Source organism: Pinus tabuliformis, chromosome J (assembly GCF_031772625.1).
Source record: "Pinus tabuliformis cultivar Carrire ecotype Pingquan chromosome J, CPIR1, whole genome shotgun sequence".
Classification (NCBI taxonomy): domain Eukaryota; kingdom Viridiplantae; phylum Streptophyta; class Pinopsida; order Pinales; family Pinaceae; genus Pinus; species Pinus tabuliformis.
In genome coordinates this window covers 1,328,334,537-1,328,359,472 of record NC_142295.1, presented here as the reverse complement: position 1 = coordinate 1,328,359,472, position 24,936 = coordinate 1,328,334,537, and the positions used below count along the sequence as shown (strand labels likewise).

Here is a 24,936-nt window from a genome sequence, read left to right as displayed (position 1 = left end):
GTATTCGTATAGGGAGTTAGGACTTGAACTAGTTGAACCCTTGCAATATTGGCCTCATCGACCATGATGACCTCCCATGGCAGAAGAAAAGAAAGGCGAGGGAGTCGAAGATCCTTTCAAAATGTTGCTCAAATAAGCCCTCGAGTGACAAAGGAGCAAGATGATAGATAAATTTTTCCAGATCCCTCGATGGGTAGTAGAGGGTAAAGCATCTTCATCCAACAACCATCTTAGAGGCATCGACCCCTTCAAGGTACAAGTTAAATTTGACATTCCTATGTTTGAAGGCCATATAGATGCATATGCTATAGATAAATGGTTAAATTTGCTAGAAGGATATTTGTCGTCCATAATTTTTCCAATATAGGAAATATTACTTTTGCACTCCTCAAGGGTACCCCCCACGTCAAGGACTAGTGGGAAACCTAATGTGAGCAAAAGGATAAGAAAGATCCTTCACTATTTACAACTGCACCCATTTGTAATTCTTTCTGAGACGTCATTAGGGAAAAATAATACCCTGTCAGGAGCTATGAAGATATGTATATAAAATGGACCACATTATGGTAGGGAAGGGACCAAGACATGCCAGAGTTCACACATATTTTTCATACCCTTCACACGAATTTGGGTATCAAGGATTCCGAGCAGCATCTAGTACTCAAGTACTGTGACTGTCTACACAAATACATCTAGGACGAGTTGGAGTTCCTAGACATCTCCTTGCTTGGCGTTGCATATCGATATGTTATCAAGATCGAGCATAAATTTAAACAAAAGAAGTGGGACTTTGGATCTGCAAATACGAAGCAAGGAAAAGGCACCCCCAAACCGTAGAACAAACGAAAGATCCAAGGTGCGGTGACCTAGGACAACCCATGGAAGCCGTAAGCAAAGAACAACATTACGAAGACAAAGAAGGACACATGAAAGTGGTGTGAGTTCAACAAGAGCCCCACTCACAACACAAATGTGTAACACCAAGCAATCATTGGTGGCTGAGCTGAAGGCTTCAAAGTCAAATGCATGTTTCGACTCTAAGGTAGAACCTGACAAGGGGAATGACAAAGGGAAGAAAATTATCGATGCATAGCCCAACGCAACCATTGCCACTACCAAGGTTTAGAAGATTGAGCCTGGAGATCCAGAGGAGGGGGTGGAGATCCAGAGGAGGGAGAACATCTCTTCCACTCACAGATGTGGGTAAAGAGGTATATGTTGTAATTCATTGTCAACAACGGGAGCCAAGAGAATCTCATCTCAGTAGAGGTTGTTAAGAAGTTGGACCTACCAACCACACCACATGACATCCATACACCATATGATGGCTCCACGAGGGATGATATCTCTATGTCATCTAGTAGTGCAACCTTCCCTATAACATCAAACCCTTCACAAATGATGTATTGTGTGATGTTGCTCCTCTTGAAGTCTGTGATGTGTTATTAGGGCAACCATATTTATGGAAGCGACATGTTGTGTATGATTCTAGGCCTCACACTATTATTATTACTTTGGGTAGTAAGTCATACAAGATATTGGAGGTAGCCCCACTTACTGCCATCTCTTTGATCTCTGCTAAGAAATGCAGTAAGATTATCTCCTAGATCGGGAAAATTGTTTTCTTTATGATTCACTTTCAAAGTAAGGGGAAGATCATGGCCACATCCATAGCCCCTGAGAAGGGTTCCACCATGCAGCAGAAGTAGGTGGATAAGGTTGTGGAAGAATACAGGGACATCTTCTCCTCACCCACAAGGGCACATTTGCACTGTTAGGTCAAGCATTTGATCGATCTGACTCCTGGAGCGCTTCTACCTAATGGGATGATATACCACTACTCTATTTTGGAAAATGAAGAAATCATGCGGAAGATCCAGGAGTTGCTGAAAAAGGGCACATCCGACCAAGTTACTCACCTTGTGGGAGCCCAATTGTACATGTATAGAAGAAGGATGGGACCTAGAGACTTTGAATTGATTATCGGGCACTAAATAAAATCACTGTCAAGAACAAGTACCGATCCCATAGATTGATGGCCTTCTTGACCAGCTCACAGGGGCCAAGTACTTTAGTAATATCGATTTAAAGTCTGGCCATCTCCAGGTTCCAAAAGAACCCACAAATGTATGGAAGACCGCCTCCAAATCCAAGGAGGGCCTTTTTGAGTGGTTGTTCATGCCTTTTGGGTTGAAAAATTCCCCTACAACTTTTATGAGGCTAGTGGATGACATCTTATATCCCTTTACCAACTCGTTCATGGTTGTATATCTGGATGACATCCTCATCTTCAACAAGAATTGGAAAAGCACTTGCAACACATTCGACAGGTCCTTCAAACCCTAAAACAACACAAACTATGTGCCAACTTGGAGGAATGCACCTTTGGCATGATCCAGGTCCAATATCTAGGTTACATTATTGATGAGCAAGGTGTGCATGTGGATCTAACTAAGATCCAAGCATTTGGGATTAGTCAGCCCCAACCACTCTAACAGAGCTTCGCAACATTTTGGGCCTTGCCAATTTTTATTGGAGATTTGTGTTGGGATTCTCTCATATCACTTGGCCTTTAAGTTAAGTTCAAAGGCAAAGTGAAAGCAAAGTTTTCTGGTCCAAGTTCCAATAGAAGGTGCTTTTTGATCTAAAGCACCACCTTTGCTCTACACTAGTACTCACATTGCCGAATCCACAACAACCATTTGAAATTGAGACAAGCACCTCTGACTATGATATTGGTGCATTTCTCACCCAACAAGGGCATCTGGTGGCCTATCATAGTGAGACACTTTCTGATACAATTTGGAAATACCCCACTTATGATAAAGAGATATATTCCATCATGCAGGCTTGCCAACAATGGACACATTACATTCTAGGGAAGGAGACAATCATCCACACAGATCACCGACACCTTTAATTTATACAGACAAGAGGGAAGTTATAGAACAATCGCCATCAAAAGTGGTCCACATATCTGCAATAATTCTATTTGAATATTAAATACAAAAACGGAAACACCAATCATGTTGCATATTGCCTCAGTTGGCCCCCGGTTACAGAACTGACCACTTTTATCAACTCTTGTGGCCACAAGGCCTCTAGATGGCCACAACTATACAAAAAACAATTTAGAGTTCACCACCACATTCCAAATGCTAGTAGATGGCAAGAAAGTTCCAGAATTCCACCTTATGGACACATTATTATGTTACTTGGGCCACCTTTGTGTTCCTTCAAGTGAGTGTGCCAAGTTGACTTTGGAGACACACTACAGTCGGGTCGTAAGACACTTTGGTGTGGAGAAAACTGTGATAGTACTACCTGTGCCATCGCCAAGCCAACCATCAAGAAGCAAGGCTTGTACACTCCTTTGCCTACTTCCAACCAACCCCAGGGATCCATCTCCATGGACTATCTATTTGGCCTCCCTTCTACCATGCATGGTAATGATTGTGTATTTGTGGTCGTGGACAAATTTTCTAAGATGGCTATATTGGCAGCTTGTAAGAAGACTATCACAACAAGGAAACTACAAAACTCTTCTTTGAACGAACATAGGTTCATTTTAGGGTCTCACAGAACATTATATTAGATCAAGATAACAGGTTCTTAAGCACATTCTAGTCGAGCCTCTGGTCATTATTAGAGACCAAGCTCACCAAGTCGACTACATTCCTACTCATATACAACTCCAAGCATCCAAAAATATGGGATGAGAGCCTTCCTTATGTGCAACACAACTATTACAAAGCTCTCCATAGCTCGACGGGGCAAACCCCTTTTAAGTGGGTCTGGGATTTCAACCATTACATTCGATTGATATTTCCACGCCTTATGCAACTACACAGGTAGAATCTACACATGTACAATCTAAGGTCGATAAAGCAACTAGGTTTATTGAATTCATCCAACACATCTGCCAACAGGTTCACAACATCTTAGATAAATCCAATGCCAAGTACAAACAACGACATGATCAACATTAGGTGCCACATAAGTTTTAGGTGGGCGACAAAGTTTGGTTGCATTTGTAGAAAGAACACCTTGCTAGAGCCCATTAGAAGCTACGACCACTATGATATGGGCCTTACACCATCACCAAGGCTATGGGAGACAATGCTTTCAAGCTCAACATTCCCTCATTCCTTGGCCTACACCCAGCGTTTAATTTGGACTACCTTCGACCATGCTTTCCACCATTGCTAGACACATCAGACATTGCCAAACAACTAACTCCAATAGAGCTCAACCCAGACTTCATGGAATAGGCCATAATTGATCGGATTGAGGACACACATATCACAAACACTCGCCAATAGAGGATCCAACTGTATCGTGTTGTCAAAGCTGGCCAACTCCTACACCAAGGCAAGTGGCTCACTAGGGATCAAGTTCAACAGAAGTTTCCCCATCTCATGGAGGCACTCAACACAATGGGGACTATTGCTTCCTAAGAGGGGAGGACTGATCTAGGTAGATATTGGTGGCCACCCACCTATTCCACTTGGACCCCCAACATTGTTTCTTTCAATTTCTTTAATTGTAGCACAAATTACTATTTTTGGCAGTTTTTCGGAGGCTAAACTTTCAAAGTCATTTTGAGGTCCTAAATGACATTTTTTGTAAAATGAGCAAGCCCATGGCTTCTCATAAGGGTTTGTGAGAAAAATTTGTTGTCCTCGGATAGATCTTTCTAATGAGGTATCGTACGTGTCAAACGAAGATCGTATGCCAAAGTTACGACTTGAGAAATTGAAGTACCAGCTAACCCCAATGGGGCCCAAAAAACTTTTGGCACTTCATCTCCTAGGGTTAGGTTTTTCCATTGTTTCACAATAATAAAAAAGCCTTGAGCCTAATTATAACATAGTTCAAAAGGCATGTAGTCGTCACAACTCTTCTCAGAGATAAGCTACAATCGCCCACGCTATTTTATTTCCATTATGCATGTAAACAATTTTCAGTATTTGTTATTAATGAATTGAAGTTCAATTTTTGTTGTAGCTTTGTGCTTCTATTTAAATCTGTATTTCATTTCGTTCTTGCATAAATCTGGATCATTATGGGGAAACCCTAAAGTTCTTTCACATATTTTGCAAACAATACCTAGTATAAACTTGTAAATGTAGATTATGCCCTTTTATCCAATACGAACATTGAGGAAGGCACATAACAATTGTAACCAACCTAGGGTATCAACTGCAAGAGCTTTTGCATGAAGCTCAAAGCACTTAACCACTTAAGCTAGCTAACTGAGCTATCACATAGTAATACATATGCTTAGTGCTAATCTTTTCAAGTTGATGTATCCTTTAGAGGTATACTACATAGTTTTTCATTGTTCAAATTATTTTCTTCTTGTGTTTCGTTTTTATTTCACCATAACTACGTATTATATTCCCAAGGGAATATGGTGTCATTGCATTGCTATAATTTAACAGTTTTCAACATGCATTTGTTTATTCTTTGTTTCTTATTCTTACTATATATTTGTTCGATTTAAGTATGTTTGTTAACCTTTTGAGGGTTTATGATATGTTGGTATTATTCTTAGTGAGACTTGACATAGTGCCATCATTGAAAATTTTTTCTATTCCTTTCTAGCAACAAGGTTCACCATAACAACATTGGACATATCTCATGAATTATGTTGCATCACTCTTCTTGATATGAACCTCTTCATGTGTTGAACCTAGTATATACATCTATTTCCAAGTCGTCTCCATGTGGGAGGCTCCATTTGTCATCCTATTTCTTCATTTTCATTTTTGGTTTGCCTTTGTCTTTTTAGGGGTTTTCTTGTTGTAGTTTTTGACTAAAATTTTCTATTTTTTTTATAGATTAATAAGGGATTAACATAACATATACAAGCCTGGTATGGATCCAACCATATTTTTTTCAAAATAAGATTCATATGGGTCTAATTTTATCAACGATTCTTTCTTCTTTTCCACTATGTATGCATCTAAATATCTTGAGATACCATTATTTGATCTAGGATTTTTGCGCTTCCACAAGTCTTCCTCGTCTCTCTCAATATTATACTTTGAAGAAAAATGTGAGAGTAACTGTGTGACTATTTTGAAGATTATATCATAAACTTGACTTCAAATTGGTATTGTCCTCTTTTCCTTACATGAGCTAAGAACATGTTTCACAATGTTGTATTTGGAGTGTAAAATAAATTGTTTATATCAACTCTTTATTCTTTCACCATTTTCTATAGATTTATTCTCAAATTGACAATAATTTTTAGAAGAAATATCCCAAATTTTTAGCTTACATGGGAGCCTTGTCCTTGTTTAAAATGCTACATTTATAATTCTCCCACTATTGCTACTTCAAGTGTAAGTTCGTTATATTTTTTTTCAAATATCTTTAGTATATTGGTCCATGTAAATGATTTATTCTAGGTTGAATATATTTTTATTCTCTTTATGACTATTTGCCCTAAAAGGATTTTAGCTGCAACTTCTATGAAGGCCTAAATCATGTTTATTAAAGAAAATAGAAATATGAATTGGTTATACTTGAAATTTGTCCTCTTGCTTTGCAAAAACGTCCATTGTTTTTGTTTTGTAGGTGATTTCCTTCATGTCATTTGTTTTCGTTGACATGTAATGATCTTTTACTCAAGTGTAGTCTAAATATTTTATGTTTTTAACCTTCTCACACACATTTTTCCAACCAATTTTGACCAAAATTTGGTTGGAAATTATAGAATTGTAGATTCCAATTGTTGAGATAGCATAATCTAACTGTTGTGGGGGTTTTGGAGGAGTTAAATTGATTTATGCATTAAAAAATGTGATTTAAACAACGTTAAATTGTGATTCCACCAACAATTGCTTTGCCAGATTTTGATGATGGTTGCCAAAAATTTAAAAACTCTAGAACATTTAGACTCATCCTTTTACTTATGCTAATGTTGTGTTTTTAAGATAAAAAAAACTTAATTGCTTCCATTCTATGGTTTCTCATAAATTAAATAGTATATTTTACACGAAAACATTGCAGTGCCTAATTTGTAATTTGTTGATGTTTTTAGACATTACCATTTTCTACTATTAATATTGTATGTTCACAATTGTGCAATTGTTCTAATTGTTATTTCAAAATATCACCTTGACCATGTACAAGGAATGTATAACCTTTGCCTACATCTATTCCTAGGATTACATGATCATAATATTAGTTTATTCATTTTATGATGTCATTCCGTTTTGTGCCCATATTTGGCACATGCAAATGTTTTTGGAAATGAGTTTTAAATACTTCTAGCATTGCAAAGTTTTGGTCTATTATAACACTAAACTAAACTATGGAATTTAATGTAGGGTTCAAATCTATCAAGATATTTAGTTTAACTTAGTAAAGTGTGTTTATTTAATATGCTTTTGTAAATAACTAGTGTAGCCGTCATAATTATGCTTTTATAAATAACTAGTAGAGCAGTCATAATTATGTTCCATAACATTAAGTGTTTCAACCATTTATGTTGTCCTTAAAATTAATTACACTTGATTCATGACTTAATACTTAATTAATCCATAATTTCTATTTAAAAAGCCTAGATAATTACTAGTTAATGATCGAATATAATTTTTATACAACATTTTCACATAATAAAGATTGCATTAACTTTATGCAACACTGTTTCCTAAAAAATTATAACTTGTCCTTTTTTCACAATATATGCTCCCAAATCTCTTCAACATTCCTTTCGAAGAAACACACCAAGGCTGCTTCTTTATCCCACACTTGAGAAGGGAACAGAAAAGAGTACATGGAAGAGTATAAAACGGAGGAGCGAAAATGTATCAAGCATCTTTGCGCTTGGGGCAATGACGCAGCTAGTGAGGTAAAACCGAGGCGCGTCAATTGCTGGTTGAAAACTATTTCCAACCCCCCTCGTCGGCCTGGGCCACGCCTTGGCCCTCGAGAATTTTTGGAGGGCTCGCCTTTGGCTCGAGCCCTAACAATTCTAAGATATAAATTTGTACTGTTGTGCGCCCCGGGCAATGACGCAGCCTACTTGGATGGAAATTAATTCCTACGGGGCTCTAGTAGGCCTCGCCTTAGCTCTCGAGACTGTTGTGCCCCGGGGGTAATGGCGCAGCCTACTTGGATGGAAATTAATTCCAACGGGCTCTAGTAGGCCTCGCGGCCTACGCCTTCTCTCTCGAGAACTTCTGGAGGGATCGCTTTTCTCTGGACGTCAAATAAATCAAAATTCCCTACTGCAAATTCTAATTGTTTGGCTGTTAAAAACCTTTTAAGAATTTTTAGAGGGCTTCGTCTCTGGCTCGGGTCCTAAATGATTCGGGGATTCCAAATCAATCTTATTGTCAAAGGTCTCTTGCTTTGCAGCTGGCCCCAAATATTTCAAAATTCTAATATCCAAATTATTTGCAAAATATAAATACAAGTTAAGGACTTTACACGGTTGGGATTAATGTGCATCCGTTTTATTCGTTTATTGTTTAAATTGTATTTTAAGTCGAGGTCACAATTGTATTTTAAGTCGAGGTCACTCTAGTGAAGTTTGAGCAATATCTGATTTATTCGTTTATTGTTTAAATTGTATTTTAAGTCGAGGTCACAATTGTATTTTAAGTCGAGGTCACTCTAGTGAAGTTTGAGCAATATCTGATTTAATTTGCAGTACAGTATTTGTTGCAGTGGAACAAGACTTCAGTGGGTCAGCATATATCAGTTTTATCTGCATTAATTGGTAGCTTAATGAAGTTTTCTGAAATTTATTAAAATTTATTAACGCATGATCAAGCTGTCACTTTGGAAGGATGAATGTGCACTGTTATTTATTAATTTTTTTTCACAATATTGAATCATATTCATATGATTCAATCATAGACATTGTGAAGAAAATGATAGAAATTCACCATCATAGACATTGTGGAGAAAATGATGGAAATTCACCATCTATTATGCAGAGAGGAATTCCTCCCAAGGAAATAGTACATGCTCCAAGAGTGAAGTCCTTGAAGAATTCATATACCCACTGGAGTCTCGGGTACCTACTTTGCATGTGTGTTGTTAACCTAACAACAAACCCATAAACCCTTATCAACTTTCCCTATTAAAAAAGAAGAAAAAGGTTTGATCATCCACCCAAGTGTTGTGAATATTCGAAGGTAAGTATCTACTATTTAAAATGTCTTAAAAGCTTAAGCATGCGGAAGGAATAGATAAGAAATGCAAAAGGTCCAGAGAGAGCAAGAAATTGAACTGCCATCCCCTTTAGATTCTACGCATGGCTTTGCAACCATCGTGCATATGTGTTGTGTTAAATTGCAATGTGTTGTTACAATTGATTATCTTTCCTAAAAAATAAAATTTTGTGAATGAATATCTTTCTTTAAAAAAGTTTTTATTTTGTTGTCTTATTAGTTTGAATATGTAAATGTAGTATATAAAAAAAAAATGTTCTTATTGTGTTGTCTTAATGGCTTGAATATGTAAATTCAGTGTATGAATCATAGTTACTGGTTTAACACGTAGATAAAAAAAGAGTGATTATGTGATTAATTCGGAAAACAATCTCAAAAACAATGTGATTGTTAACATGAAGTTCACCCACAATGCACTGTTTGGACAATGTACAACAATGGAGTGTTAGAGGTAGGCAAATTCAAGCTTTGGCATTGCCACTTGGTATATCCAAATGAAGCCAACATCACCCATTGTCCCTAAGTCTATCAATCAATACAAAAGAGATTAGTTAAACAAATTGTGTCCGAGCACTGTGTTGCCATTTCAAAGGCCCAATGTGTTCAAACATGAATAATTCTAATCCCAACCAAGCGGGGTTTTTATTTCATGGAATGAACGTTCTTATCCAATTTTACTAAACCATCCATTTTAAAATCCATTAGTACATATTTCCATTATCCTTTTTTTTTTAATGGAATTCTTAGTCTTATCAGTTATACCAATGTGGCAAGCATTCTCTTATCTTATATGTGAATATTAAAATAAAATGTCTCAAACTTAGAATGCAAGGAAGATCCCTTCAATGAAGACAATATGTGTGGGGTTATCTATTCCACCAAACTCTACAAGACTTGTATCTAGATAGGAGAAAAACATATCTTCTTTGTGGGAAATATCACCACCCCCAATAGACCACCGAACAAAGGTCATGTTTGTAACATATTGATATAGTTTGGTCTCCAAGCATCTCTTCTTGCAATATTTATCGACACTTACAACAAAATCCATATTTTTAGAGTTAAGGAGAAGATTTGTCTCTATTTCATTCATAGAACAAGAATTGAAATACATTTGGGCAAATAAAATACCTTTGGGTAACATGGGATAGAATCTCCTTCACTTAGTGTCGTATGCCCTTCCCTCCTTGTGCAACAATACCTTTCTTGCAATACAAGGGGCCAAGGAAAGAAAATGGACATTGTAATATAATTACAATTGCCATTAGTTGAATTAATTGGATCTTGATAGTTGGGGATTCCATAGTAGTAATATTTCATATGCATTATGAAATGATTCCTTGAAATATTTAGTTGAGTAGGTCAGTTAATATAGATCAAATGCTGGCAAAGTGTATTCAATCCATTTACTATTCATGGGTTATGAGGGTACATAACTTTTCTATGGATAAGAAAGCAAATAAAGCAGTTAATATTAAAATGGGAATGGTTAGGATAAATGGGGTGGATCTAGTTCAAATCCACCTCTCATGATTAATTTATTAATTTTAATTATAGGGATGAATCATATGCATACAAGGGACACGTGGGCATGTGAATGGGAATTTAATAATACCTCTCTCTGTGTATATTCACACATTCCATCATTGGTAGCTTCAATTATCAACTTTATGAATATGCGACAAGTAAATTAATGTGGTACACTGATTTGAATAATTTGAAGTTTGCTCTTTATTTATGGTTTTATTCTTCTATCTATCATTTGGCTTATAGGAGTCGAAGAGCCCTAGAGGTGTAATGCCTAGATTCATTGTTTGGCCTAGATTTGGCTTTGTATGAAACATTGTAAGCTAGTTGAAAGGTTTTGTTTGGGATTGAATCAATGGCCAATTTCGTGTACCTTCCAAATGGTGTCTAATTTATGTGGATTTTGACTTGCATAGGGGAATTCAGAGGTGTGGGAGGCAAGTAGGTGAGGCTCAAAATGTTTATTACCTTGTTAAAAAAGGGGAAGGATGGAGGAAAGATTGGGAGAGAAGAAAAATAGCAGGGACTTAGGAAATTTAAAGATAGACCATAAGATGGAACTTATAAGTAGAATCTCTAGCAAACAAGCAAATGCAATGTCAAGTCTTCCTAGAAAATAACAAAGGTTTGAAGAAATGGAAGAGTGAACAGGTATGTTATAAGGAAGAATTGGGGAGATGGAAAATGAGAAAATGTTTGTTGTTGAAGTTATTTGGTCAATGTATCGCCTAATATTTCTATAGTTTGGGATAGATCATTTGATGGAAAATTAGGAATATTTAGTACTACAAGAATGAGCTCAAGCAAAGAAACAAAGCTATCATCAAATTACCCAAGGTTAGTAGGTAGGAAGGTTTTAGTGGGATAGAACACTTCTAATTTATACATTCTATAATGTTTTATAAACTTGTATTTTTACTATGCCAATTCATTAGACAATATATTGATCAAATAGATAGTGGTAGTACTAGGACTTTAAGGCTAACACAAATAATATTTAGTAGCAATGTAATTTTGACAGATTCTGTAATGCTCAAATCAAACCTACTAAATATAATTTGTATTATTTTGCTGGATGGTTTGGATGCAATTTTATTTCAATACAACAATATCAACTCCCACTTAAAAAAAATCATATTGGGTGACCATGGTGCAATTTGCAACATTGCATTTCATTTGAATTGTGCGTAAAAGATAGCAAAAGAGGTTCCACAAAGCTAGGGCCAACAATTAGCTAGTTACTCAAAGACATTTTACCTAAGGGTAACAACATTGGATCCATTGCACCATCCAATTTCATATTTCATCCTTATCATTTCCCCTCTTGCTCTTTTGTTCCTATAAGTGAAATCTTATTGGTTTTTTATTTTCCCTTATGGCACTTATAGACTAAAATTCACATGGAAAGTGTCAAATCATCCAACAATGATGCTAACGGGCTGCAACTAGCAAAAGGAGAAAGTATAAAATGGTAATATCTATTACAATATAATTAGATTGTTTTCTAATCATAAAAACTATCTCTTGTATAATTTCCACTTATGCCATGCACTACCATTATTGCTTGTCACAATATTAGATAAAACATTTTTCCAAAAACTTCTATAACTGAGATATGTAGAAAGAAAACTCCAACATCTTTTGGAGGTGATGTTCTAGTATCATATGGTCTTTTGCATAGGAAAAATGCAAATAATATGGTGAAATCTCAACCTATCCATGGTCACCTAGTAGATAGAGATGATCAAATATTATAATCATGAATATCAATGATACTTTAATTGTGTATTATGTTCAATGTTTCTATTGTGGTATGAATGTATGCATAGTAAAGAAATTGAGAACATATGAGAGAAGTGATATGCCCTATTTCTCTTGTTGAATATAGGATATTTAGTTTAAAATATCATTTATTTTTTCTTTATACACTTATGCTAGACACTACTATTTCGAAACTATTAGCATCAACAAGCACATATGTTGTTGGTTTTGTTGAAACAGTTATTGTTGCATTTAATGGGGATAATGATGCAATTTGAAATTACTATTAAAGATGGTGAAACATAAAGCTACAATGCTAATGTAAATCTTCTCCTTTCAAAACCATTTCCCAATTTCTTGCATTGCCTTGCGAAAATATTTGGGCATTGTTATTTTAGGATGAATAGAATTTGAACATATTCCTATCCTATAAACAAAAACATAAGATTCCCCCCTACTTCCAAACCTAGAAACAATTAACATTGATATCTCTAGCCAGGTACCTCTTCAAAAATTTCATGAGAAGTTTCCCATGAGGTTATTAATGCATTCACTTCTTTTCAATTTTGTGAAATCAAAATTCCTTGCAACATCCATTTCCCGCCCCATTTAATTCAATTATCTTAGTTTCCCATGAGGTTTTTAATGCATTCACTTCTCTTCAATTTTGTGAAATTCAGGATTGTTGGACAATTGGTGGTGTATGGGTGGCTGTGTTAGTGTTTGCATTGATGTCAACTAGGGTCAGCATGATGATTGATGTTAATCAAGGTCAGTATGATGATTGGGCATCCAAGTGGATTCCCATGGTAGTTGTAGGCTTCATGTAGAGAATCACCATAGTAACAGGCTTACTGGAGAAGCCATAAAATGATGACTATGGTGGCTGGGAGTTCAACATTCCAAGCACAAGAAGAAGAGTCAAGAAGCAAAGTGTGGCAGAGAGTTTGAAGCCATCTCATAGGTAGAAGATGGATTCAAAGCCTACATTGGAATTTCTCCATTGGAAAGTGCTATAGAAGAGCTTTCCAACGGTGTGTGGAAGTTTGAAAATGGACTCCTGGATCAAAAGATATGGCCTGACGAAGTTTAGGGACTTGACGTCCTAAGAAGGTTGAAATATTGGAGGTTGGAGCCCATCGGTACCCGATATCGAAACCTCAGAGACAAGGATATTGAAACCTTGGAGACAAGAATATCAGAACCTTAGAGATCAGAGAAAATTGGAGTAGGCGACATATCGGAGGTTGGAGCCTTGGGATATCAGAAGGACGAAGCCATCAGGACCTCGGAGCATAGGGCCATCGGAGATCAGAACCTCGTAAGGTCTTAAGATTTTCATTTCTTTGGAAGCGCCAAGGTTTGCAAAAAACAGGAAATACAAAGGACTTCGTCGAAAAGCTAGAGTCTGATGGACCCCTTTCTCTCTCCTCCTGAAGGACACATGGCGACATGTCAATGGGCCCGAGAAAGTGAAATGGATAGTGATGTCAGCATATTGGAGGACGAAATATCATAGGATAAGAATACTGTACCTCTTGTGAAAATGGTGGTTAAAAAGTTACAATACAAGGGGGCTCTGATATTTCCACGCACATGGTCATATGAAGCTTAAGAGGACCAAAGGTTGAACAGAGGGAGCTAAAGACATCAGATCAAAGAAATATCGTAAGATTTCAATTGTGTATGTTATGATACAAAGGGGCTTTGATATAGACCTAAGCCATCAGTCACAAGCCATGGTCATATGAGGAAGCAAATGCAAAAGGAGCCAAGGGCCAAGGGGGACAAGGATATCAGAGAGTGCAATCTCGTAACATTCTTCTTGTGTAAGTTATGATATGTTGTGTTTCGATGAGGCAGTACAACGATTTTAATGGATGTATGAGTTGATAGCTAAAGAAATGAATGCAAGAACGACAAAGTTAGTTGTTGAAGTTGGCTAGACTTGCAGAAGACTCTGAAATAAGGAAACAAGGACAACATTTAATAGAGACGAATGTGTGGGAATGAAGGATTCAATCAGCTGCTTCACGTGCACATCTGGGAGAGTTAAATTAGTATTAGAGTAGCCATCCTTAAGGACTGTCAAGCTCTGTGGAGCAATAAATAAGAATGGGACTCTCGGAGGAGTGTGTAGGCCGTGTGAGAATTAAATTCTCAGCATGGAAATTTATGCAATCAGTTAGTGAAGAACTTCAAGGTCCATATTAATGCTATGATAGGGTTCAATCAGAAGTTGCAACAACAACAGGAGTATCCATACCTAAGTATGCTTTCACAGTATGGGTACAGGAAATAAAGACAACTTTGTGTAATGTGCATATGAGGATCAAAACTATTGATCGCCATTGAGAAATTGGGAGAGCGGAGCATATCCTCGAACAGATGAGCAGTGTGAGATGTGTTTGTAGACAAAGAGGTCTAAGCACTGAGAATAGTGAGAGGGTGTTTGTGCAACATGAAAAAATTGGTTGTTGTGAGAAGAATAGCAAGGGTAGAGCTGAAGAGTGTGCAACATAGTGATTGCTGTGTGAAGGAAAATATGAGCTAAGCTGAAGTGGGTGCAGTAGAGAGCCTGCGCGAGGGAAGGCATAGTGCTGAGGATGTGATCCCGTGAACAACGAGTAAAGAAAAACTGCATAAGACCAAAGGGAGTTAGTGGAACAAAAGAGGATTGAGAGCAAAACTTGAGTTTGTAGCCAGCCATTTTGGTATTTTACTTGTAATGTATATGCCTCTATTTTCAGTTTGAATTGTATGAAATAATAGAACAATGGAAAGAGTAGGTTGGTGCCTCTTGGCAAGTTGGTGCTTGCTAATCAAAGGGGGTCGATGCCTCTTGGGAGTGAGTTCACATAAACAAAAACATGTAATTAAGTAGGTGCTTAATTTACATCATAAACAAACAACAATTTGGTGGTTTTTTCCCTCTGGGTTTCCACGTGAAAAACACTATCATTCAAATGTGTGTGTTGCTCATGAGATTGATTGTATGAACATGAATGTTTAACCTTGTTTCTCACCTCCTTTATGAATGAATGCTCTCACAAGTAACAAATTATAAACAAAGGATTGTAAGCATATGAGAACATAATATAAAATATAACTCTTACTAATTCACCCCACCCCTCTCAATATTCCTTATACCAAAAATTGGTATAAGAGCACAGGTTCCTTTAGGAGCAGTCTAACCACTGGAAGGTAGATCTATAAGGAATTATGTCTAGGCAAGAGAGTGAAGAGGGTTACTCAAGTAGAATACCAGTCTTTGATGGGACAATTTATTCCTTTTAGAAAGTTAGAATGGAAGTGTATCTTATGTCCCTGGGAGTAGATATATGGACTTCCATGCTAGTGGACTACAATGTCCCTGATATTCCTCCCATTGATGCAAATGGTAAAAAATTATATGGAACTAATGTTAAAGCCAAGAATTCCATTCTCTTTGGTCTTAGTCAATCATAACTTTTAAAATTTATGCATTGTAAGTTTGCTAAGGAAGTAATATGGGTTACAGTTAATCAGAGTCATGAAGAACACGGCAAAGTTAAGTGGGCGAAACTTCAAACTTTCAGAATGAGGTTTGAGAGCTTGAGAATGAGTGAAGATGAAAGCATAACATAATGCTTCCTCAAAATTGATGAAGTAACTAATATGATTAGAGGACTTGGTGAAGGGGTAAATGAAGAGATGATTGTTCAGAAAATATTAATATTTCTCCCCACGAGATTTAATACCAAAGTCTCAGCATTTAAAGAAATGGCTAATTTAAAGGATCTCAAGATGGACCAACTGCATGGTACTCTCACAGCCTATGATATGAGAGTAGGAAGAGAAAAGTATGAACCTAAGGAAGCAACATTCAAAGTATCCAAAAAGGCCAAGGAGCACAAATATCATCAAGGTTGCTCCAACCATGAATTGATCAGGAGTTGGCCCAACTAGCCAGAAAACTAAAGCGTATTGGCTCAGGAAGATGTAAAGGGAATTTTCCCTATAAATTTTTTGATTGTGGAAGAGTTGGAAATTTCTCATACAAATGCTCTTATAAAGAAAATGCTGAAAAGGAATATGATCATAAATTTGGAATCAAGTCTCAGAAACATCAGAAGAAAAAGCTCTATAAGAAAAAGGGGTTCTACTCGAAAGAGGATAGCACAACATCAAAGTCAGACAATGAAAACTTGTCAGAGAATGACTCAGATAAGTATATCCTTATGGCTTTTGAAACAAACTCCAAGAAACAAGGTATTATGGAATCTAAATGTTAAACACACATGGGAAACAACAAATAGGAAAGATAAAACATGACAGTACAATTTTTATTAACAAGAGATATACATTTATAGTACATTATGTGACCGTTGGGTTTCACATCCCAAGGTCTCTTGGACTCCTTTTTTCTATTCGGCTTCCACACTAACGCATTGAGGATTAGGTGTCCAACATTCCCCCCCTTAATCCGAAGGGTTATGTATGAGTCCAAGAAGAGAGCTGTAATACAAAATGTGCAAAAATGCATGGCAGCACTTGGCTGAATGTGCTCTTTGAAACGTTGGTATAAAGGGCGGTGGTTTAAGGATGACCACCAACACTGGAACACTTAGTGCAGTTCCGGAACTCTTCCAAAACTGGCAAGAAACTGAAGTCTTCTGCTAGAGGAAGTGATCCTATTGTTTTGAAGAGGGAAACATTCAATCATGAAAGGGAGGTCTCACCTGGCATAAAAGGGAGAACTTCAACCTGAAAAGGGAAGTCTCAACCTGTGATGGTTTAAGGATGACCAACAACTCTGGAATGCTTAATGCAATTCCTGGAACTCTTCCAAAACTGGCAAGAAGCTGGAGTCTTCTGCTAGAGGAAGTGTTCTCAATTTTGTTCCTAGAATTCTTCCGAAACTGGCAAGAAGCTGAAGTCTTCTGCTAGAGGAAGTGTCCCAGATTACCAACTGAAGGCATGCTCAAGGGCATCTTTGTTTCTGGCTACAACTCTAAATCTGGTATGGCAGGTTGTGGCTCAGGCTCGCTTGATGTGACTTTGAAGCTTGTATATGACCATCATTTCCCCCCCTATCAGATACAAGGTGAGATGATGGAGAAAACTCAACTGCAAGACCGTTCAATACTCTGGAACAAGTTCTGACATGTGATTGGAATATCTTCTTGGCTGTTGATGCCCATTGCCAAGAAGCGATCTATCCAAGATGAATATTTGTTCTTGCAGGATGTTTGTTTCTGAAGCATCTGTTTGAAGAATGGGTGGTTTTATGACAATGCTTACATGGATGAAGATCAAAACAGTGACCTTTCAAATGGCCAACTCGGTCACCGTGTTGGCATTTCACAATCTGTTGTTGTTGTTGCTGTTGTGGAAGATGGGCAGAGTCTAGAACAGCTGAAGCTGAACTGTCATGAGGAGCAGGTGAACTGTCATGAATGAATCCAACACTCTGAAACTGAATGGGATTTGAGTAGTTTGGAATATGAAAGGACAAGTCCTTATCATATCCAAGACCAGTTCTGTGCTTGTTGTGGACAAGCTGTTCCCAAGGTCTGATGATGGGCTTGGGAAGTGCAGACTGAGTTTCTGCATCTGCATGTACAACTACTGCTTTATTCGGTACTAAATCTGAACCAACTATAGCATTATTGACTTGCTTCTGATGGGTTGTAGTCTCAATGTTCTGAACAAAAAGATGTTCAGAATGACTCCTCTGTTTTAATTCTTCTTGCTGTAGCTGAGTTTTGAGCTGCAAAAAATAAATTTTCTCTTGTGCATTTTGTAGACAGACCTGAATGTATCATGATTAGTAGATAATATGAGAGTTTTGAGGAACTCTAATACTTCACTGATTCTGGCCATTTTTTATTCAATGTCAGATTTACACCTTAAAAACTGATCATAATTATTACCCAACGCAGAAAAGTAATATCCACTCACAGTACACAGCAATATCCTTTATAAATGTGCAACAAATGAATCAAGGAATCAATGCATATATATGTAGACAGAAACTATAATGGGTTTTAAATACAATGCCACAATTGGGGCAGCAGCAACTGCAAACTTGCTTGAATCCTTCAAAAATAAATTCGGCACCATACAGGGTCTTCATAAGAAATTGAACGCACACATGAATACTTCAACATACAGGTATATTGGTCTTTCCAAGAAGCAGCTCAATGTTAGGCAGGTAGCTTTCACAGTCTTTCATCAGCAGATGGGCAGGCAATTCGACTAAAATTCTTTGACTGGTAACCATTCAAGTTATCTCGAGGAAACCAGAATACAATACTCCATGGGAATATAATTCGGTTTTTCTTTGCTTTCACTGATGTCCAGGCAAGGCAACAGCTGATTGGAATGTGAATATTGTTCCTTCACTCTTCCATGTTATTGGTGCACCTACATCTCCTGGAGACAATGCGAGTGACCTACGAATTACGCCTACTCCTCGGCTCCATGATGGTGTCTATAATGTTTATCACTCCAGTGACCCGCTAATACGACTACCACTGTGCAATGCCCAATTTCCATCGTCCATCACAATGCTACGGTTGTGTGATCTGATTGGTCCTCCACTGTTCTTGCTACAAATATATATATATATATATATATATATATATATATATATATTTTATTATATCAATACTGTCATATACAATTTGTGAAGTGTGGAAGCCGAAAACATTTAAAAGTGACTCCACATATCTCAGAGATCGATCTTTAGTAAATGTCCTATATTCATTAAAGAAACCCTTCTCAAGAATAAACAAACCTCAAGAGACTTCAGATGTCTCGATTTCTGCTTAGATATGCCCCTTAATCCACAGACTGACACCTTCAACAAGTGTTTGTGAAATATGTGCTTAATTAGAGGAGAATGCCCTCAGAACTGCTCGAAATTTTGTGGCAGCTGGAAAGACTCACAGAGTAACCCTTGCGGATAGCTTCAGAGCTTTACGTCAAGTTTCTCGAGCTGCAGATTAGAGCAGAAAGAGATTCGTGGCACTTGTTTTGAAGCCGCAGGAATAGATTAGCGAAAATCCACCTGTATGCGAAAAACCCAAAAATAATTTCCAAAAAGACTACCGCTTCACAAGGATATAATGCCTTGAGAAATATGAGCCCGAAAACTTCAGAGAACAGATTCGGCTTCCATAGCTTGGACAGATCATGAATTTGTTGGCCTGTTGCTTGCCGTAGAAACACCTGCACAAAATGTTTAACGAAACCCAATCCAATTCGTGCCACAGGGAAAATTCTCCACCTCATTGCATAGTGTCATTGTCCTCGGTCATGAGAAATTTGATTTCCATGGTCACCTGGTGCAGTCAAAGCGACAGATACATATGGGAGTTGATGCGTTTTATATGCAAGTATCGTGCAGCGACAGGAGCAGAAACGTTCAACTCAAAACATTCTATGTGCTGCCAGGCTTAGCTAGAATGGCATATCTGATGAGTAGAAGAGCCTGAATAGAGAGGAGTTATAACAGAAGGCAGAAAATAATGTCAAAGATTTGCAGCATCTAAACAGTGGCAGCGTTTAATGGGCAGTGACTATGGAGGGGCAGTGGACAAATTTACCACCGCAGAGGTTCTTAATCATTTCAAGTTCTATATGAGATAACCATTGTATCTGCCCATCGGACATCTGAAAGAATGGTAGAATATGCTTAGCAGACTCACGAAAGAGGTGTTAAGGTCACCCAAGCGTTACCCATTATCACGTAGAGAGAAAAATTTTATGGACAGTCGCCTTCTGGCAGACAGAGAGCAAACGTTTATGAACAACAAACGTTTAACAGTTGGACAACAAACAATCGCCTTCTGGCAGACAGAGAGCAAACATTTATGAACAACAAACATTTAACAATTGGACAACAAACAGTCGTCTTCTAGCAGGCAGAGAGAAAACGTTTATGAACAACAAACATTTATGGATAGACTGGACAGCTAGAGAGTGTAGGCAGTGTCAGGCAGCACTGTTTAGGTGACAGCGTGGAGCAGGCTACCAATATTTATGAATAGGCAACATTTTTTGAATGGTAGTTCAACGTATGGATAGTGAGCCAGAGACCAAAAATAGAGACCTGCGGATTTCAGAGGTCAGGAATGTCAGGGATGGCAGAGCCAACGCGCCAGGACTTTTAACTCTCAACGTTTTTGCACGGCCTTCAACACATAGCAGAGGTCATATTTATAACCACATTCCACAGTCCAAGGCATACGCTGCATATTTAAATATGGACAAACGCATCTGCCTCACACTATTTCAATGCTTTCCATACACCACATTGTGGTATTCATTCAACGCACCAAAAATTATACATATGCCAGCACAAATATATACAACGAATTCAACACCAGCGCATGAATTAATCAACCAGCAATATCACTGCACCGAGAGTTCACGACCCACATAACATTAATGGTCAATGCATAGGTCTGGTGAGAGAAACACAACAAAAGGCCACAAGCAAACAGTGACTCAAATATGAGCAGGGCCAGAATTCGCCCGCTCTGATACCATGTTAAAAACACATGGGAAACAACAAATAGGAAAGATAAAACATGACAATACAATTTTTTATTAACAAGAGATATACATTTATAGTACATTATGTGACCATTGGGTTTCACATCCCAAGGTCTCTTGGACTCCTTTTGTCTATTCGGCTTCCACACTAACCCATTGAGGATTAGGTGTCCAACACTAAAGAGGAGGAAGAAGAAGGAGTAGTGGACCTTGAAGGGGAACTCATCAATGCCCTTAATGATCTAAAGAAAGTGAGGAACAAGAATAAGAAACTGAAGGAATAGCTATAGCATGCTGAAGAAGGTATGTATAACTCTGATAATGAGGATTTTTCTTATCAAAGGAAAAAATTGAAGAAGCTATCAAGAGCAAAGATAGTTTAGTCCTTCTACTAGAAGAAAAACAAGGAACCTATGAGAAACTAGAAGAAGAGAACAAGCAATTAAAACATGAGCTGCTCAAGTTAAGGAAGGAAATGATCTCAAAGACATACAAAGATGATATTCTGTCTTTGAAAGTTAAACTGGAAGAGGCTAAATGAAAGGAAGAGGTTCTTCAAGATTTGATCTAGGAATGGGAAGAGAACTGTCAGAGTCTTGAAGCAGAGGTTGTCTCTCTAAGAACGGATCTAGAGAAAACAAAGATCGAGAAGGGTTTAAATGAAAAATTTGCTGAAGCAACAAGGAAACTAGATCAGATTATAAGTAGTCAAAGGCCTTAAGGAATAAAAAAAAGTATGGGATACTCAAAGACACATGAATCTTCTATGGAGAAGATAAACTTCAAGTCCACAAGATTCAAAGAACCACAGAGCTATGGGAAGAAGCATAAATAAAGAATCAATGTAGAGAAAAGAGCAGGAGGGAAAATAGGAGATCGTCAATGGAAAACGAATCAATCAACCAGACAACCAAGGTACCTTCAAGTAGAATCTCATAATAATTCCAATAATATGCATGCCTATTTATTTTATGGTCATTGTTATAAGTGTCATATCTTTGGACATAAAGCTGTTGATTGTAGAAGGATCAAAGTTGAAAGAGATAAAAATCCTAGATATAATAAGTATTAGAATTTTAAATCTCAAAACTCTTCTCTCAGAGATAAAAATGTCTTCTCTCCCTTGTTAAGTGAAGTAGAATGCTTCAAATATAATAATTTTGGGCACAAAGCAAGTGAGTGTAGAAGTAGGTTTGAATACATGTCTAAGTCCCAAAATATTAGATAGTCATCTATCCAAAAGGATAAAGGGAGCTGGAAATGAAAGACTAAAAAGAGCATGCAATGTGGACTCACTTTATTAGCTCATAATCAAGAAAAAAATGGTATGTGGATAGTGGTTGTTCCAAACATATGACTGGGGATAAAATAAAAATTCTTTCGCTAAAAGAAAAGGACAGAGGAAACAATGTCACCTTTGGAAACAATGCTCTAGCAAGAATCAAGGGTAAAGACATAGTCAGTCTTGATAAAAAAGCAGAAGAACAAAATGTGTTATATGTGGAAAGTCTCAAGCAAAATCTGCTTAGTGTTAGCCAAATGTGTGATAATGGCTATGATGTGACCTTTCGATCTAAAGACTGTGATATATGTAACATGAAGAATGGAAATATGGTGGGAAAATCAATCAAAACCCATAATAATGTATATGTGTTTGATGATTCTAGGGTTAAATTTTATTTAATGAAAATGAATGAAGCATGGTTGTGGCACAAGAGGCTTTGGCATATGAATTTTGATAATTTGATAAAAGTTAGCAAGATGGGAGTCATGAGAGGATTACCAAGACTGTCAAGGCCCGATAACTCAATTTGCAAGTCATGTCAGTTTGGAAAGCAGACTAGGACTCATTTCAAGTCAAAAGAGTTCTCCTCATCCAGACCTCTGGAGCTCATTCACATAGACATTTGTGGCCCAACTAGAGAAAAAAAATCAAAAGGAGAAAGGTATTTCATGCTGCTCATTGATGATTTTACCAGGGCCACTTGGATCATGCTCTTAAAAGAAAAGTCAGAAGCATTCAAGCATTTCAAACAATTTAAAGCTCAAGTAGATAATGAGAAAGAATTAAATATATAATGCTTAAGATCAACCCAGGCGGAGAGTACATCTCAAGAGAATTTTAGGAATTCTGTGAAGAGAACGACATTAGGAGGCAGTACTCAGTGGCTAGAACTCCACAACAAAATGGAGTAGCGGAGAGGAAGAACAAAAAAATCCAAGAAATGGCCAGAGCAATGTTGGATTAGAAGGTGTGTCTCACATCTTCTGGGGAGAAGAAGCAAATGCAACAGTGTATCTATCAAATAGAACTCAACTCAGGCCTAATAGTAATAAAACTCCCTATGAGTTGTGGAAGGGAAGACCTGCATCAGTTAAACACCTCAAGGTTTTTGGAATCAAGTGCTTCATCAAAAGGAATGATAAGAATCCTGGAAAGTTTGAATCTCGCACTAACAAAGGAATATTACTTTGGTACTCTTCTTGAAGTAAAGGATATAAGTGTTACAACAAATAGAAAAATAAGATTGAGGATTGCATTGACACGATAATTGATGAAACAACTTCACAACTCGAGTCCTCTAAAATAAATTAGATGATGAAGAAAACTAAGGTACGAGTTTCACAGATCTAGAAGAAACAGATTCAGATAGTGAAGGTGAAGAAGCAGGCACAACTTCAAGGAAAAATACACTCTCCAGGTATGTATAGAAAGAACATCCTGAGAGTTAGATACTTGGAGATCAAAGACAAGGTGTCCAAACCAGGAGAAAACTTGTTGGTAATACAAGTTATGCAAGTTTGGTTCTGTTATCGCAAATTGAACCAAAGAATATCAGCCAAGCAATTGAAGGGAAGTTCTGGGTGAAAGCTATGAATGAAAAACTTGACCATATTGAAACGAATGAAACTTGGGAGCTTGTTCCAAGGCCTAGAGAGAAAAATGTCATTGGAACCAAATGGGTTTTCAAAAACAAGTTGAATGAGCAGGGTCAAGTTATCAAGAACAAAGCTCGATTGGTCTGCAAAGGTTATGCCCAAATAGAAGGAGTAGATTTCAAGGAACCCGTTGCACTAGTAGCACGAATGGAATGTATCAGAATATTTCTTGCTCTTGCCTCTCATAAAAACATCAAGGTGTATCAGATGAATGTGAATTTTGTGTTTCCCAATGGAGATTTGGAAGAAGAAGTTTACATTGAGCATCCAGAAGGATTTATACTCACCACAGATGAAGGCTTCGTATGAAAATTTAAGAAGGCCTTGTATGGACTGAAACAGGCTCCCAAATCTTGGTACAAAAGGCTAGATAAATACCTTTAGCAATGAGGGTTTAAGAAAGGTACAATTGACAAAAATTTATATGTCAAGTCTGAAGGTGACCATCTACTAATTGTAGTTGTGTATGTGGATGATATAATATTTGGTAGTGACATGGAATAATTTGGGCATCAATTTGAAAATGTATGCAAACAAAGTTGAAATTTCCATGATCAGAGAGATTTCCTTCTTCCTAGGTTTTCAAATTACTCAGTCTTCACAAGGAGAGTTTATATCCCAATCCAAATATCTCAAGGAAACTCTGAAGAAGTTTGGGTTCGAATATTACAAGCCAGTAAGCACACCGGTAAATTAGACCGCAGACAGATCAATGATAGGAAGCTTGTTGTATCTTACATCTTCAAAGCCAAAGATCATGCAAGCTTTGGGCCTTGTGGCAAGATTTCAGGCTTTCCCGCGTGAAAGTCATGTTGTTGTTGTTGTTGTTGTTTTTTTGGTAGGTAAGCACCCACAAGGGATTTGAACCAGTGACCTATCGCAAGGGGTGCCTTGACAGTGCACCCATTCACCATCAATCCAAAGCCCCGTGGGTAGTCATGTTGTTGCTTTCAAGAGGTTTTTCAAATAT

General features: G+C 37.4%; 1 non-coding gene across 1 annotated transcript; it reads left to right on the top strand.

Annotated features, from left to right (window-relative positions):
- Positions 1-7,829: 7,829 nt before the first annotated feature.
- On the top strand, positions 7,830-7,977 carry LOC149232200 (U4 spliceosomal RNA). The gene has a single exon (XR_016248526.1). It is a non-coding gene; the product is annotated as a U4 spliceosomal RNA (small nuclear RNA).
- Positions 7,978-24,936: the final 16,959 nt, after the last annotated feature.